The following is a 17,761-nucleotide window of genomic DNA, read 5'->3' as shown; positions in this document are numbered from 1 at the left end:
CACTGTCATGACGTCCTAATCAGTAAATAACGTTGTCGCTGTACCGATTTGCAACAATTCATGCTATTCCACCGTCGTGACGTAATGCAGCTGAAATGAAATTTTCACTATAGTGAAATAAACTAAATCAAACGTTTTAGTATAAAGCATCTAAAAAGGCAATTATAGACCTTGCTTGGAGTATTGTAAATTTTTAAGAATCAGTATACCAATCATTACGACCTACGCATCACTGCACGCGACGTAAATCCAATCAATCAATCAGTCAATCAATCACTTGGTCAATATGAGTTCAACTGGTTCATAAACAGTAATATTCACCTAAACAAAGGTCAATAACTGTATCCTATTCTAAGGTATGGTCATGAATACATCACATATGAATCAAGTACAAGAAATTTTATTTTCTGTTTCAAGGGAATTTGGTCTTTCTAAGACACTGTTTATGCGAAGTACAATATCGCCGTGTACAATACTTTTGAAATTATGAATTTAACTTAAATGTATTTACTTCCCACGGCAATTTCACTGTATAATTTCAGAGTGCTAATGTTGACGGTTAATGGTTGATTGTTGATGATCGGGGGAAACACTCATAACAATAATACGATGTATTGTGTATGCCTCAATGATGAATCCGAGAGATACGACTGTATCGCTAGCTATTTATAATTACACGATAGTGTTATGTATATATAATTTGCATTGTTTGTTAGCTTTGTTCTGTTTTTGTTTCTGTTTTAGAAATTCATTATATGCTATGGACAATTGTATTTTGGACTTGACTTGTCCAAAATCAAGTCCACAGTTTCTGACTAAAGACACTTATGTTGTTTTCATTTTGTAAACAAATAATGCATAGCTAATAGTTTCTCTAGGAGAATGGATCAAATATTGGGATCATTATCAATAGAAGCACACGTATTTATTAGGGTCTGGTGCATGGTTATTGGAATTCTCCATACAAATAGCTAGCCTATAATATTTACCACATTCTATAACGTATTTTTAGCAAAGGAATCTTCTATAATTTATGTATTCATTAAGTAATAGGCTTTTGTTTTAAAAAATGAAAAATGTGACCTAGGTCATGTAGAGGGGTTTATAAATTTGTTTATGATGAAATTACTCATTTTGCTGTTAGATCGTACATTAGAATCAATCATTGTCACGGAATGGTGTAAAGGTTGTTAATTAAATACATGTACTCGGGTTTCGTTTCTTTTCTCTGTACAACGATACCCGAGGGTGATTATATCAGGGTCTATTGTATTTCGAAATCGTGAGTACGATTCGTCCTGTGCCACACGTGCAAGGTGCCTTTGATAAAGAATAACGAAAATTCTAAAGGTATAAATACGTTACTACATGTAAAGGACCTTTACAATACTAATGGTTTTGTCAGCAAGCGGCCTGCTTAAAGGATTCGCACAACTCCAGCTGTAGGGGTAGGTAATGTTTTGGGTTTTAAGTGATAACTAGTGTATTACCATATTTGCCTTTGCATGTTCGTTATAGTTTTCTTTACATACCATAATGCGTGCATTTTTTATTCTTGTTGCGACGTAGTGCAGGACTTATATTGGTAATGTAAAACTACATTTTTTAAAAGAATTGTTTACTATTGTCTTATCAAGCAGGGTTAGGTTTACTATTGAACCTCTGTTTTGTAATTGCCATTATAATATAATCTTTTTAACTCACCATGTATAACGTCCTTACGTTATGTCTGTATCAAGTTTAGTACACTGTATCGGGTATATTTTCAGCTGAGTGTTTTGATGGTAGGAATATCCGGGGTGTCCGGTGTTGTCAGAGGGTAGAAACGTCCGTGTGTCCGGAGCGTTTAAGGTGCCGGAGCGTCTAATGTCTAGCGTCCGGAGTGTCAAGAGTGACTAAGGTGACCCAGCTGTAGAGCCGTCAAAGGACCAGGGGGTCCGGAGGGTCTAATATTTCAAGTGTCCGGAGGGTCTAATGTTTCAAGTGATCATAGTATTCCGAGGGTCCGGAGTCTATATTGGTTGTGAAATTGATTCAGAGGAGCTGTGGAGCGGATATGGTGCACGGGTGACGGAGTGCATCTCCACACATGTATTTTTAGCTGTATGCTAATTTTGGGTTAGTAAGACCCAGTGTATTATTCAGGACTGGAAGGATAGATTGTATATCCGTTCTTGTTTAGTGACATAATTTCGCTACCTGAGCGAATACATTTTTTTTTACTATGTGTAAAGACTTACATTGTTTACTATTTGAGTGAACTATATTCATCTTTCCATTATTGAATCATTTATGAAATCATTTATCCTGTATTTTAGGGTTACTGAACTAAATTTATTTGTATATTTTTTCCATCTTTGAAACTGTGCGTTTTTATGTGAAATCGATCCAATATTTGGATTATAAATACGCACACATCTTCATCATCCACTACTCATATAAATCGCCACATTAAACCATATATCTGTGTCGTCAAAACGTGTTCTGTTGTTAATCCGAAATATCCCACCCGGTTATCTTGTTACAATCATGTTGTTGTGTTTGTATTTTATTTGGGCTGGAATTTATTTATTCAAAATTAATTAACCACTGGAAATAACTGCTCATCAAAACTATTCTTAAACAGAGACCTTAACTAGGAATTATTGTGAATTCAGTCAAGGACACCCTGGATGTATTATTTGGATTCATCAAAAGATTGATTTCACATCAACATATTTTCAATTACTGTCTCTATCAGATATTTTTTTAACAGACTTGATTTGTTTCAAGGACTAGCTGGTAACTGCTCCTATCAAATTCAAGTGATTTATTTTCTGTATTCAGTGAGAAATACCGAGAGAAAATCAGCAGAATTATTTCATCACTACTAGTATATACACCAATCATCACCGGTCAGCACTAGTAAAAACACCAATCAGCACTAGTACACATATCAGTCAGAATTAGTAAAGACACCAAAAGAAAATCCACATACCGCAGTCATTATTGAAAAATGTGGTATAATAGCATTTTGACATTCAAAACCGTGATTTTAAGTACTTAAACACACATACATACAAACAAACATAAACGCAGACACTCAGACACACACACACACACACACTATATATATATATATATATATATATATATTTGTGTGTGTGCATGAAGAGAGAGAGAGATTGGGAAGGGGGAGAATGGAGGAACATGTCTAGCAGAATTATCACTAACGGCGTCTGTAGAAAGAATAGCTGTTCTCAGTTCGCTTCCTTCACACTTATCGTATTTGAGACATTTGTCATCTGTGCATTTTAAAATTGGATACTTTATTGGAATCTAATACATTTCTGCCATATATCATTGGGCTTAATTACATAAGTTTCGCAATGCACTTGCACGTGTTGTACTCTACTAATAAAGGACAATTATCTTTGGTTACCCGGTCGGGATACGAAAGAAGGGTCAAAAGTTCACATATGTCATATCAATCCCTGTGTTGCGCTTGACCCATCCACTGGGTTTATCAAAAGAGAGCATTTAATGAATGTAGTAGCGTTGCAATAATTTCGCCCCCACCCCAGACCCGGCCGTAAAACTTAATTATGGGTCTCTATCGCAATAAAGAAAAGTTTCTTTTATTATGGGAATTTAGGACCACTAATAGGTCTGCCGCCACCACACCCCACATCCGCAGTTGTGGCGATGGTTTGAATGAATGAATGACTTTGATAAATTTAGCCCTAGTATACTAAATATATGTGGGAAAGAATACACGCCCCCGAAATAGTCATATCTTTCCTAAAATAGTTAAGGATTTTTAAGTTCTGGAAAATATTCAGTTTTAATGTAAATCTGAAACATATTAACATTTAAAAGTACAAGAATATTTTTTTCTCAGTCATAAGACTGTTAAACTCTAGAAGTTATTTCCTTATCTAAAAATTTTTTTCTTCGGAAATATATTATTCCCAGCATTGAAGTTCTATTGCAATAACATCGCAGGAAGAAACTATCTGCAATACTGTGCAGGTATTCTATCCAGTTTCTGTTGTGATTTTTATCGCTGTACCATTTTAGATAAGTTCATCAACTTCATGTACATTAATTTACTTTTATAACCAGATTACATAGCAATTTATCAACGGAAATATTTTCATGCTAGTTAATAAAATCCCGGAAAAGCATGATTAATGCAGTGCATTGTATTATCAAGTAAATATATTTAGTAAACACATTCTACTAATATAATATGAACAATGATAAACGGGTATATGTGCATCACTGATTACACTGGTCAACAGTGAAATCATTACTGACTTGAAAAGGCCCTAATCTGTAGTATTTTGGTGTGCCGAACACGAATATAACCGTGAAAAATTTGTATTGGCTCTCGTTTTGAAGATATTCATATACCTCATTTTCTATGTTTCACTGTGTAAATTTCTCCAGTAGGACTGCAGCAACATCCGGAATAATGATGTAACATTGCATAATACCATCATGCTCACATCATCCACAGTTGATTGCATCATTTTCTGATGCAATGCAATACTAATGCCATGCGGCTGCTGAAGTAAGTTGACGTCAGCAGTGTACTATACATGTGTAGGCCTATTATACTAATGCCAGGCGGCTGCTGAAGCTGACGTAAGCAGTGTACTATATAAAGCCCAATCAGATAGGTTCAGCATTTAAAATATTTTAGACGTTGTGCGAGACAGTTCAAGCTACTGTTACATAAAACTTATTATTTTATCCATTTACGTACAATAAAGAACAGTAATGCCTCGAAAGTGTGTTAATACCGCGGACAATTTTTGCTATATTTGTGGGGAAGTGACATTTGCCAACCAGAAGAAAAGTATCAATTCTCAAGTGAAGAAGGCATATCATCTTTACTTCGGATGCAAGGTTGGTGACCAAGACAAGCCTTGGGCTCCGCATATATGCTGTGCTACATGTACAACACAGCTTTCACAGTGGTTGAATTGCAAAAGGTCATCAATGCCGTTTGCAGTCCCAATGGTGTGGAGAGAGCCAAGCAACCACCTAAATGACTGTTACTTCTGCTTGGTTCCTCCTCTTTCCGGCGGAATAACGAAGCGAAAGAAGTCGAGAATAGTCTACCCAAACATTCCGTCTGCATTGAGACCAGTTCCACATGGTGAGGGACTTCCTATTCCAGAACCTCCAGCAGAATATTCTCTTGATTCATCTTACGAAGACAAAGGTGAGTCGACCTGTTCTTCTCCTGGTCCATCAGCATGCAGTGATCCAGATTTTCACTGTGGTGCATCATCAACCCCACACAGAATAACACAGGAAGAACTAAATGACCTGATTCGTGATTTGGACTTATCAAAGAACAAGGCAGAATTGCTAGGATCAAGACTCCAACAATGGAATCTTCTAGAAGAAGATGTCACAATTACTGCATATCGAAAGCGCCACCAGCAATTGGAGCCTTTCTTCAGAAAGGAAAGTAATCTGATATTCTGTTCCGATATTGAGGGCCTCATGAATGCTTTAAAAATCACTCATGACCCACAAGAATGGAGACTATTTGTGGACTCTTCGAAACTGAGTCTCAAGGCTGTGCTTTTGCACAATGGAAACATTCTTCCATCTATTCCAGTAGCGTATGCTGTCCACATGAAAGAGACATACGATAACTTAAGGCAGCTACTGAATTCCATTGAGTATAACAAGTACAGCTGGCACCTCTGTGGTGATTTGAAGGTAGTTGCCCTTTTAATGGGACTGCAGCAAGGATATACAAAATACATGTGTTTCTTATGCGAGTGGGATAGCCGAGCAAGGGAAATGCACTACATGAGGAAGGAATGGACTCACAGGCAGAATGTAGCCATTGGAGAGAAGAATATCCAACACCCAGCTCTGGTTGAGGCTCAGAAAATCTTGCTACCACCCCTTCACATCAAACTAGGTTTGATGAAGAACTTCGTGAAAGCCATTGACCGGACTTTGCCAGCATTCCGATACCTGCATGAAAAATTCCCTCGACTCAGCGAAGCAAAGATTAAAGAGGGAGTTTTTGTGGGTCCTCAGATTCGAGAGCTTTTCAAAGATGACCGGTTCAACAACTTGCTGGAAGGTGACGCGAAACAAGCATGGAATGCTTTTCGCCTAGTTTCTACAAACTTCCTCGGAAATGTTAGGGCAGAAAACTATAAGGAACTAGTAGAAGACATGTTGATGAAGTATAAGAAACTTGGCTGCAATATGTCTCTAAAGATTCACTTCCTTCATTCCAATTTGGATTTCTTTCCTAGCAACTGTGGTATTGTTAGTGATGAACACGGCGAACGTTTTCATCAAGATATCGCAACAATGGAACAAAGATACCAGGGAAAATGGTCCACTACAATGCTGGCTGACTACTGCTGGACACTCCTCAGAGATGCTCCCGAACAGCTGTACAAGAGACAGGCGAAGAAATCTAAGATGTAGTCAATGACTTGATTTTTTATAGGTAGGCTATTACAGTTGACCTTTTACTATTGGAATGCATTTCGTTATGTAAACATTAATTTCTTGCAGATTACAAAAAAACTAGAGCCAATTTTGCAATTTGACTGTCATATTCGTGTTCAGCACATAAAAATTGATAAGAATTGACTAATTTTATTTCAGTAACATGACTTTTGTAAAAATTTGTTGTCCAGTGTTATGACCTTATTCTAGAACTTACGTGTCATGCTTATGCAATTAGTGATGACCTGTTTTATGATTCTGAGATGCAGAACAAAATGTTAGTTTATCGTTTTGTTCTCTGATGGATGCAGTATCGACGTGATCGCTTTGCCCCACTGGCCTCTTTGGGAACACTGCCACCCGTTTCGGACTCTACCCCTGTGACAGAATTAGCCAATATGTGACCGTTACATGTTTACCACTTTTAATTTTGTCCACACTTGACCGAGTCATGGGTGTAGAGTCTCTTACGCATGTCAGTGCCCAATGAGGCCCGTAGAACAAAGCCCATCCTTTGTTACTTCCTGGATTTTATTGCACACGGTACCGATCAAATACTGCATACATACAGGCTTGTGTTACTGATTGTAACAATACTATAGCAACTGACGTTGGGTATTGGTTTTACTTCACTGCCTACACAGTGTGGTACAGGCTGTATATGGCTAATGATTTTGTAATGTGAAAAACAGAAATTTAATTGAGATGTGAATATTTTCGTATTGAAGAAATGTTTTGCGGTGGTTTATATACAAATGCTGAGCAATATCCAGGCCTTATAATCTCAAAGTATATTGAAGGAATTCAATCTTATCTCTATTAGCGGCATTAATCTGCCAAAAGACTGGGATATTAAAAGTATCATTATTAAGGAAGCACAAAATATGTTGTATGCATTCTCCGAAACATCCGAAACACATTGATAAACTGTTTAACCTGGGAGTGACCTTAGAATTGGAACGAAATAAACTCTGATCAAATTTTTCAGGCAAATAACAATAAAACGAATCTGCAGAATATTGTGCATGAAAGAGTACACCCGCAAAGGGAAAAAAATAACACTGCCACTGCGTCTGAAGGGACTGACGTTTCTGACCAGGTCAATGCTGAAAATGCTCAAGAGCAGGCAAATTAAATAAATTGTTTGGAGTCATACGGATAAGAATGGCATCCGAACCCACTCCTCTTCAGTGGATATATTAAAGGTATCATGAGGACGCAGACATGCAAGCACCTGAAACAGTTTTATCACGTTGTTGCTGAAAGAAACGAAAAAAAAAAGCGATTGAGGAAGTGTACCAGCACTACAGGACATTTGATGTTATTGCATAGAAACGCTCAAACTCTGTTCGTGTTCGAGTTCTTGAAATATTATGTGATGGGTCATTTGAGATCATTTGGTTTGATGCTAAGTTGAAATTCATCCGATGCGACTTTGCAGAGCAATTTATAGACAAAATGCACATTTTATGTTGAGATAAAAAAAGAACGCGTCGTTATTTCTGATAAAGCCTGATTTAAAATTTCGAGTTACCCTAAGGTTTCAGAAAAGAGTCTGTGAAGTTGTTTATTCGCTTCGGCTTGAAATCAGTGTTCTACCTGATGCAGAGAAAGAGTTAGGAGATATGCGAGCTGTATCCATACTCAAGCTGTTTGATAAAATGGAAGAAGCTTATGAATACCCTTATTTGCCCATATATGGTAAAGAAAAGTAACATTTCCATTGGTCAGAATGTTACCACGTGGTCAAAATGAATGTACGCTGTTGTCAACAATTAGATAAAACGCTCTCGAGTATGTATGTTTGGCTTGGAAAATACGAACTCTGTGGCAGAGGATGCTATTAAGAGTGTGTAAAACATACGCAGGTGTTACGTGATGGTTCAGTGGTACAATCATATCTTAAATGTGCAACTGAGTCAAATCAAATAATTAACTTTGCCAGCCCTATGGATATATTCTTGAATACCTGGGTGAACTCAGCTTCGCTGATATCGAATTTCCAGTGCAGGTTACTAAATTCATACTGAACAAATCGGAAACGCTTAACTCACGTATCGGTGTTAATGTTTTTACTTACCACGAAATATTTTATCCGCTGGCACAATCTCTTCGTGGACAGAATGAACAAACTCAGATTGATCTTTTTACTGCTGAATGAAACGAAAGAAACAGAACTGATAACGCACTATATATGGATTGTGGATAAAAAAATCTTGCTCTGTTACTTATCCGACATAGTAAAAATCTTCGCAAGAAATATCCATCTAAACTTTGCATGCGTGTATTTAAGACTCAACAACTGCTCACTACTCATTACTTTAACTGCAGTAGTACCAGTGAAAAACCACAGCGCACAATATTGCCAGAGGATGGTGAAGACACTGTCAAATTTACCGAAGTACAACAAATGTCTCATACATCGTCTATGCGGATTTTGAATGTCTTATTGTTTCAGTGCAAAGACACAAATGGGCCTAATATTGATCGAACTATGCAAATCGCTGAAAAATCCTAAGCGGTTTTTGTTGTGTTATATTTCGATGTCATATAAAAACATAGCAACCAGTCCTTTATTGTGCCCAACGTGCTCTAAACGCAGTTGAGGTGTTAGTCAGATCGATCGAAGTTACGGTTAAATGGATTCGATAGCAGCTATACTCACATAATTATGACTGGTTTTAACATTCGTGAGTTCTTTGCCGCCATTGCTGGATTTGTGAAAAACTTTTTACTGAAGGGCAAAGTCCTTCCAACAATGAAAAAGCCCCGGTTTCAAAGTTCTTGATCATTTCCATATTACTGGTGCCCACAAAGCATGCAATTTGCAATTTAGTATGTACCCAAACAAACCAAAAACCATGTGGTGCTTCATAACATGCGTGGGTGTGATATACACTCAATAATGCAAGCAATAGCCACTGTATCCGACTAACTAATAAGCATGATTCCCAATAACATGGAAACATTCATGACGTTTTGTCTGGAACAATTGGAGTTCATCGATTCAATACAGTTTATGAATTCGCCTTTGGACAAGTTAGCGAACAATCAGACGGTGAGAAACTTCAAAAACACTCGTCGATACTTTCCAAACAATACGGATTTAATAACGAGGAAAGGTGTGTATCCATACGAGTACACGAGAGACTGAAAAAAAATTCGCTGAAACTCAGGTGCCACCGATCAAAGCGTTTTATTCATCTCTGTCACATGAATATATTTCAGGAAATGATTACGAACACACAAAGAAGGTTTTGTCAGCATTCTAGTGCATCTCCCTCTGTGACCATCACGATTTTCATCTGCTCACCGAAGTGTTTTTGCTCATTTGATGTGTTTGAGAAATTTAGTGAAATTCCTTGCTCGTGCACAGGCTTGATCCTGCACATTACTTCTCATCACCGGATATGGGTTGGGGTGCATTGTTGTCCAAAACCAACATCAAGCTGAAAATTCTCACTGACATCGTTCAGCATCTGTTTATCGAGTGATCACTTCGTGCCTGAATATCAATATCAAGTCATAGATAGAGACAAGGAAAGGAAGAACTTGGTGAATTATGTGACCCAAATGATCTCTCGGATCGATTGGAAATACTCGTGTAATAAGTTCGTGCCGGCAACAATGTACCGAAACTTATCAATGAAGTCACATCGATTTATCAGCGGCTGTTCACCAATCACATCATGGACAGAGACATATTGTGCGCTGGATGCACGAACTTGTTGAAGATATTCATGACCTATATTACTACAACACCGATGATGAGTTCTGAGGCGGTTGAAACACTTCGTGTGCTATGTTAAATCTATGCTTCAGTGCAACAAGTTGTTGTAATTTTCAATCCAAAGCATTACATCGATGCTCACTATCTCATGCACGAAACCAGAATTCAGTGTGACTTTTCTGCGCCTGTGACTGCTGCTGAATCAAGCACATTTGAGATCCCACTTGTGTCGTTCCGAGTAGCTGGCCTAATATCCGATCCCTACCGTGTGATGGTCTGCCCGCAAAAAATTCATTTGTGTTTACAGTAGATAATTGCAGAGACGGTACCTGGCATAATATTGAACTTCCTACTGGGGTGTACGACATAGAAGCGATCAATGAGAAATTCGACGAAGAATCAAGTTGGTAACCGGCATAGATTTAAACTTCAAAAGTTAATAATAATCACTGTCGTGCGTGGACGTGTGAAACCTGTTCGCGTTATTAACGCGAGAAAACCAGTGCATATGATACATTATGGAACCGGGCTTGGTGAAGTTGTTCGTGGATTCTTAACGGGCGCACCAAAAGCGCTCACAGCCAATAGCGCTACACCCATCGCTAACGATATTACAATGCAAGTTGTAGATAGTGTTAAAAGTGTTGTTGCGGATCGATTGAAACAACTGGGGTGGCAGGCAGCTCAGTCACTTCGAGATGGATTACGATTAGTAAACACGAGCATCATCTAAAATATTAACGTCACCATCGACAAATTTGATGTCATCCGTAGTTAATAAAGTTATTTTGAAGCCTCTCAACAAGGATTATCAGATTCAGCGATTGCAAGTCTGGCAATGGGGTGTGAATTTGGACGGTAAATGGTATTAAAGAAAATCAATAATGTATAGTTTCGCCATGGCTCAGTTTATAGATGTATGATGTTGTATTGTAACATTGTATGTTGGATTTGACCTTGTCCAGAATTGAGTTCATTTCTGCTTGACCCAGATCGACGTTTTATTTTATTAATTGTAAACAGCTAATACATAGTTAACTTATTCTCTGTGTATTGATTTACAATTCGTATTGCAATTAATTAAAAAAGTAAATATGTTTATCTGGGTCTAGGTTTTGGAATTTCCTAAGTGAATTATACAAAATACAGATTAGTGTTTTATAAACATCAGGATAACTCTAGAAGATTATTTTCCATCAGGTAATGTTTTCTTTAGAAAATGCTAATTGCGACCTGAGGTCAAGTAGAGAACTATATATAGTGTAACCGAGAGGATTTTATAAGTTGCTTTTAAATCTAGAACTTGAAATTGTATATTATGTTGTGTCAAGTTGGGCTGAATTTTATTTCTTCAAATTATTGAATTTAAGTGATTGCATTTCTATGGAAATACAAAAATGCTCTGAAAAATGTCTTGGATAGAGGCATTCACTGGAATTTATAGTGTATTCAAAACTGGAATTATATTTATGTGATTCAACAAAAGACTTTTTGGTTGGCACATCAACACACTAGAAGCTATGACAGACACATCATCACCTTCAGTGTTTGGATCTATTCTGAATTTTACTAAATTTTATTTCTGGACTTTAAATTACTAGGACTTGTGTCTGTAATTCTTGGATTATTTTGGGATTTAATTCTCAATACAGTAAGATTTTTTTCTTCTCATTTTCACTTTGTATCCTAGGGAAATAAATTACTTGTTAAATTTTACAAAGCTTGTTGTCTTTCACTCTTTTCTGTTACTTATTTTAAGAACATAGACACGTATAACTGGGCTTATTTTTTCAATCTGGGTCCAATGGCTTTATAGTGTATCACATAGCTGGTGCACCGTAAAACTATCAATCAACCGGCTGTCTCAATCTTGTCCACGCGATTGGAACTATATTTTCAAGGGAAGCAACCATGTTTGTATTCTGTTGTGGCTCATGGAGCTACTTGAAAGACAAACAATCACCGATACCTAAATACATTTATGTAAATATTGTGAAAAAATATTTATAAAAAACAACAAGCAGTAAACAAAACAAAAACCCACAATAACAGAGACACAACAAAACTAAAGCAACTACAAAAAGAGAATTTACTCCAAGTTAGGAAACATTTTACCATTCAAGGGTAGGAGAATAAAAAAAAATGTAAATGTTTACCAGCAACTGGGTACCTAGTGGACATTTACAATACATTGTTTTATTGATGGAACTTCACAAAATAGTTCTAAGCAGCAACTAGTAATTTACCGAAACGCACTACAGTATGAGACAGAAGACCTATAGTTTCTTCCCGACTGACGCATAAAGGACACGCTAGCAACTATCTTATCTGATAACAAATTCAGACGAGGAAAAAACAAAACAACACAACATGTGCAAGGGTAATAGAGAGCAGAATTTTGTATGTGGACACATAACTTGCTGCAAAGTTTGTCAGAACATGAAAACGTGTGGATGACAAACGTAAACAATGGGTCACATTAGGTTCCTTGAAGGATATTTTCAGAAAACCATACAGCACATCACCAAAATTTAAGATGTTTCCTTTCCGTTCGTCAGAATGATGGCAGAGAATGCCAGCCAACAACTTTTCGCAGTACAAATGCCTAAAATTGCAAATATTGAATTTAAAGGATAATGTGTGAGCAAAGAAAATGATGATCAACACGTATTAGCAAATAAAATGATGAGCAACACGTTTTAGATTAACTTAACAGTTTGTTAAAAGGTAAATCAATTTGTGAACGAGTAAACGAATGAATGAAATAATCAATTAACCATTACGCATAATCTAATGAACAACACACTTACTCACGGAACTTTAACATGTTAATTTCGTTACAAAATAAAGAATACCACTCATACATCAGCTGAAAATGTCTCCAGCTTAGATACCACATCATGCAAAACATTTTGAGAGAGAGAGAGAGAGAGAGAGAGAGAGAGAGAGAGAGAAATAGATTGTGTCAAGTGGTTTGGTAGCTGATCAGTGTATGACATTTATGTCGTTTGCTTGTTTCAGACTGTAATAAGGACAAGTAGGCATTCATAATCTGTGAGACGTAAGGAAACAAAGAAAATACTAATGAAAGGAACATACTTTGAAGAAAAACAGGAATGAAATATAATATCATAAATATACATACATTATCATTCTAAATCTTTAGTATAAATTGACTTTAATCAGAATGCAATTATGCAATTAAATAAATGAAAATGGTCACTTAAATGACACTAGCAAATTAACATTACAGCATACACCTACCCTGTCTATAATGAAGGCACTTGTATGACATGGTTGATTCTGGAGATTACTCACTAAATTGTCTCAACGATCACACAACGCATTGTGGAGAAACCATTATTTTCTTATTAGATTTACCATGCCCATGGTTTCTTATAAGATTCACCATGCCCATGGTTTCTTATAAGATTTACCATGACCATGGTTTCTTATTAGATTTACCATGACCATGGTTTCTTGTTAGATTTACCATGACCATGGTTCTTTTTAGATTTACCATGACCATGGTTCTTTTTAGATTTACCATGACCGTGATTTCTTATTAGATTTACCATGACCATGGTTTCTTATTAGATTTACCATGCCCATGGTTTCTTATTAGATTTACCATGCCCATGGTTTCTTATAAGATTCACCATGCCCATGGTTTCTTATTAGATTTACCATCCCCATGGTTTCTTATTAGATTTACCATGGCCATTATTTTCTTATTAGATTTACCATGCCCATTGTTTCTTATTAGATTTACCATGCCCATGGTTTCTTATTAGATTTACCATGCCCATGGTTTCTTATTAGATTTACCATGACCATTATTTTCTTATTAGATTTACCATGACCATTATTTTCTTATTAGATTTACCGTGACCATGGTTTCCTATTAGATTTACCATGCCCATTGTTTCTTATTAGATTGACCATGCCCATGGTTTCTTATTAGATTTACCATGATCATGGTTTTTTATTAGATTTACCATGCCCATGTTTTTTTTATTAGATTTACCATGCCCATTGTTTCTTATTAGATTTACCATGCCCATGGTTTCTTATTAGATTTACCATGACCATTATTTTCTTATTAGATTTACCATGACCATTATTTTCTTATTAGATTTACCGTGACCATGGTTTCCTATTAGATTTACCATGCCCATTGTTTCTTATTAGATTTACCATGCCCATGGTTTCTTATTAGATTTACCATGCCCATGGTTTCTTATTAGATTTACCATGATCATGGTTTTTTTTATTAGATTTACCATGCCCATGTTTTTTTTATTAGATTTACCATGCCCATGTTTTTTTTATTAGATTTACCATGACCGTGATTTCTTATTAGATTTACCATGACCATGGTTTCTTATTAGATTTACCATGCCCATGGTTTCTTATTAGATTTACCATGCCCATGGTTTCTTATAAGATTCACCATGCCCATGGTTTCTTATTAGATTTACCATCCCCATGGTTTCTTATTAGATTTACCATGACCATTATTTTCTTATTAGATTTGCCATGCCCATGGTTTCTTATTAGATTTATCATCCCCATGGTTTCTTATTAGATTTACCATGACCATTATTTTCTTATTAGATTTACCATGACCATTATTTTCTTATTAGATTTACCGTGACCATGGTTTCCTATTAGATTTACCATGCCCATTGTTTCTTATTAGATTTACCATGATCATGGTTTTTTTATTAGATTTACCATGACCATGGTTTCCTATTAGATTTACCATGCCCATTGTTTCTTATTAGATTTACCATGCCCATGGTTTCTTATTAGATTTACCATGTCCATGGTTTCTTATTAGATTTACCATGATCATGGTTTCTTATTAGATTTACCATGCCTTTGGTTTATTATTAGATTTACCATGCCCATGGTTTATTATTAGATTTACTATGATCATGGTTTCTTACTTTTCTATCATGATATTTGAACTTCAGACCTCTAAACCAACAAGTCTTCCATACAATAAGTAGAAACCTTTCAGAAAATTTTGGCCAATGTGTATAGTCTAGAACAAGATGTCAACTCAAATTATAATATATAAACAGGTGTACAAGTCGGATGGACGGACCATATCATAACATTATACCCCCTGGATATGATATGCGTATAAAAATGAGTAATTTGACATTCCAACCAGCTTTAAGTTGTACCTATGTTTTTACTTTGTCAAAACACATTCAAATATTACTCAGTATCAGTAACCTACCCAGAAAGACATGTTAGCAAGTTTTTCACTAAGCAAATTTTTTATCAAAACGTATTTACCTTATCATTGAACCATTTTGATTGGTTCTAGCGTCTTAAAATCTGAAGCATAAAGAATATCACCACAAATCTTTAGTTTATAACGGGTAGATGGGACTCGTAAACCTTGGATGGTAGCTCATCTAGGAGAAGGAAAACTCCGATTCCAAACCTCTGCTGCCTTGTGGCTATACCCACTCATGGGAAAGGCTAAGGGAGTAAACCCCGACAGAAAACCGGAGATGGAGTCCCTAAGGCGGTATGACATTGACTTCAACGTCATTCCGGCAACTCCTGCGACGCCGTTGGTGCCAAGCTGTATCGGCATTCGTCGTTCCCTTGGGCACACCAGCTGCGTGGAGAGGGGGGATCTGCTGCATGGGCAACAGCTGATTCTCCATACCACCCTGCCCAGGCTTCATAGCTCCACTGGAGAGGACACTCCAGCGTCGTCGTACGGCGTCGGCACAACACGAGAAGTAGCAGTTTACCGGTTCTAAGTCAAAGCTCGATTGGCGTAGAGCTTGGCGCCAGGGGTTACTTCTGACGGTGGGAGAGATCATCAGGTCTCACTGGACAGCTACCGCCCGCCTCAAGCTGGGCAGCCCCCAGTCAGTAAGGTGCTGCCCGCCATGGCCTGCCTGCTTCACTGGGTGCGTGGAGCTTAGAGAACCATCTCGACAAGTGGGCCACAAAACTCTGCACCAGGAAAGACTAAAAGAAGAAATAAAAAGACTCCAACTCTTCGTTTTGCAACCTGGAACATCAGGACCATGTGTCCTGGATTGACCACTGACCTACAGCAGATCGACGATGCACGGAAGACTGCCGTCATTGACAGAGAACTCTCCCGACTGAACATCGACATTGCCTGCCTCCAGGAGACCCGACTGGCTGACAGCGGCACCATCAGGGAAGCCAATTACACATTCTTTTGGCAGGGGAAGCCCTTGGATGAACCTAGGCAGCATGGTGTAGGCTTTGCCGTCAAGAACACGCTAATCGCCTTCATTGAACCTCCATCATCAGGTACTGAGAGAATCCTTGCCCTCCGGCTGTCAACATCCTTAGGCCCGGTCAACATCTTCAGTGTGTACGCCCCAACCCTCTACTCCACCTACGATGAGAAAGACAAGTTTTATGAGGCTCTGGATCAGGCAATATCCAGTATCCCCAACAATGAAAGCCTTTACTTACTAGGAGACTTCAATGCTAGAGTGGGAGCTGACCATGAGGCCTGGTCCACCTGTCTCGGCTTTTATGGAAGGGGCAAGATCAACGAGAATGGTCAGCGACTGCTGGAGATGTGCTGCTCCCACAGCCTATGTGTGACAAACACTTTCTTCAAATGCAAGGAGATCCACCAGGTGTCGTGGAGACACCCACGTTCACGCCACTGGCACCAGCTAGACCTCATCATCACCAGGCGTGCAGAACTGGCCAGTGTCCTCCTTACCCGCAGCTACCACAGTGCCGATTGTGACACGGACCATTCCGTCGTGGCCAGCAAGGTGCGAATATTACCCAAGAAGCTGCACCACGCCAAGAAGAAGGGTCACCCACGTATCAACACCTACTGTGCAAGCAACCCAGAGAAAACACAGCAGTTCATCAGCAAACTGAAGGAAGCCCTCACCAAAGTGACACCTGATGACACCATTGATTCCAAGTGGTCCCATATCCGTGACTCTGTGTACAAATCAGCCATCACAGCTTACGGGAAGAGGGAGCGAAAGAATGTCGACTGGTATGAGGCAAACTGGGAGGAGATGGAGCCCGTGACTGAGGCAAAGAGGAAAGCCCTTCTGGTATACAAGGCTGCACCTAGCCCCAGAACACTACAAGCCCTCAGGATTGCAAGGAATAACGCCCAGAAGACCGCCCGCCGCTGTGCCAACACCTACTGGTTGAACCTTTGCAACAGTATACAGACAGCTGCTGACACCGGGGATACAAGAGGAATGTATGAGGGTATCAAAAAAGCGACAGGCCCCCCCCCCCCCAGCTACAAGACCGCCCCCCTCAAGTCCAAGACGGGCGAAGTCATCACAGACCAGGGGAAACAACTGCAGCGATGGGTTGAGCACTATCTTGAGCTATATGCAACCCAAAACAATGTCACTGGAACTGCCCTGGACGCCATTCCAGACCTGCCTGTCATGGAGGAGCTAGACACACAGCCCACCCTGGAAGAGCTTGGAAAAGCCATCGATTGCCTTGCCTGTGGGAAGGCTCCTGGAAACGACGGCATTCCGCCTGAAGTCC

Source organism: Sinohyriopsis cumingii, chromosome 8, assembly GCF_028554795.1.
Source record: "Sinohyriopsis cumingii isolate HCF-2022 chromosome 8, ASM2855479v2, whole genome shotgun sequence".
In the NCBI taxonomy this organism is placed as follows: Eukaryota; Metazoa; Mollusca; class Bivalvia; order Unionida; family Unionidae; genus Sinohyriopsis; species Sinohyriopsis cumingii.
This window is presented reverse-complemented; position numbering follows the sequence as displayed.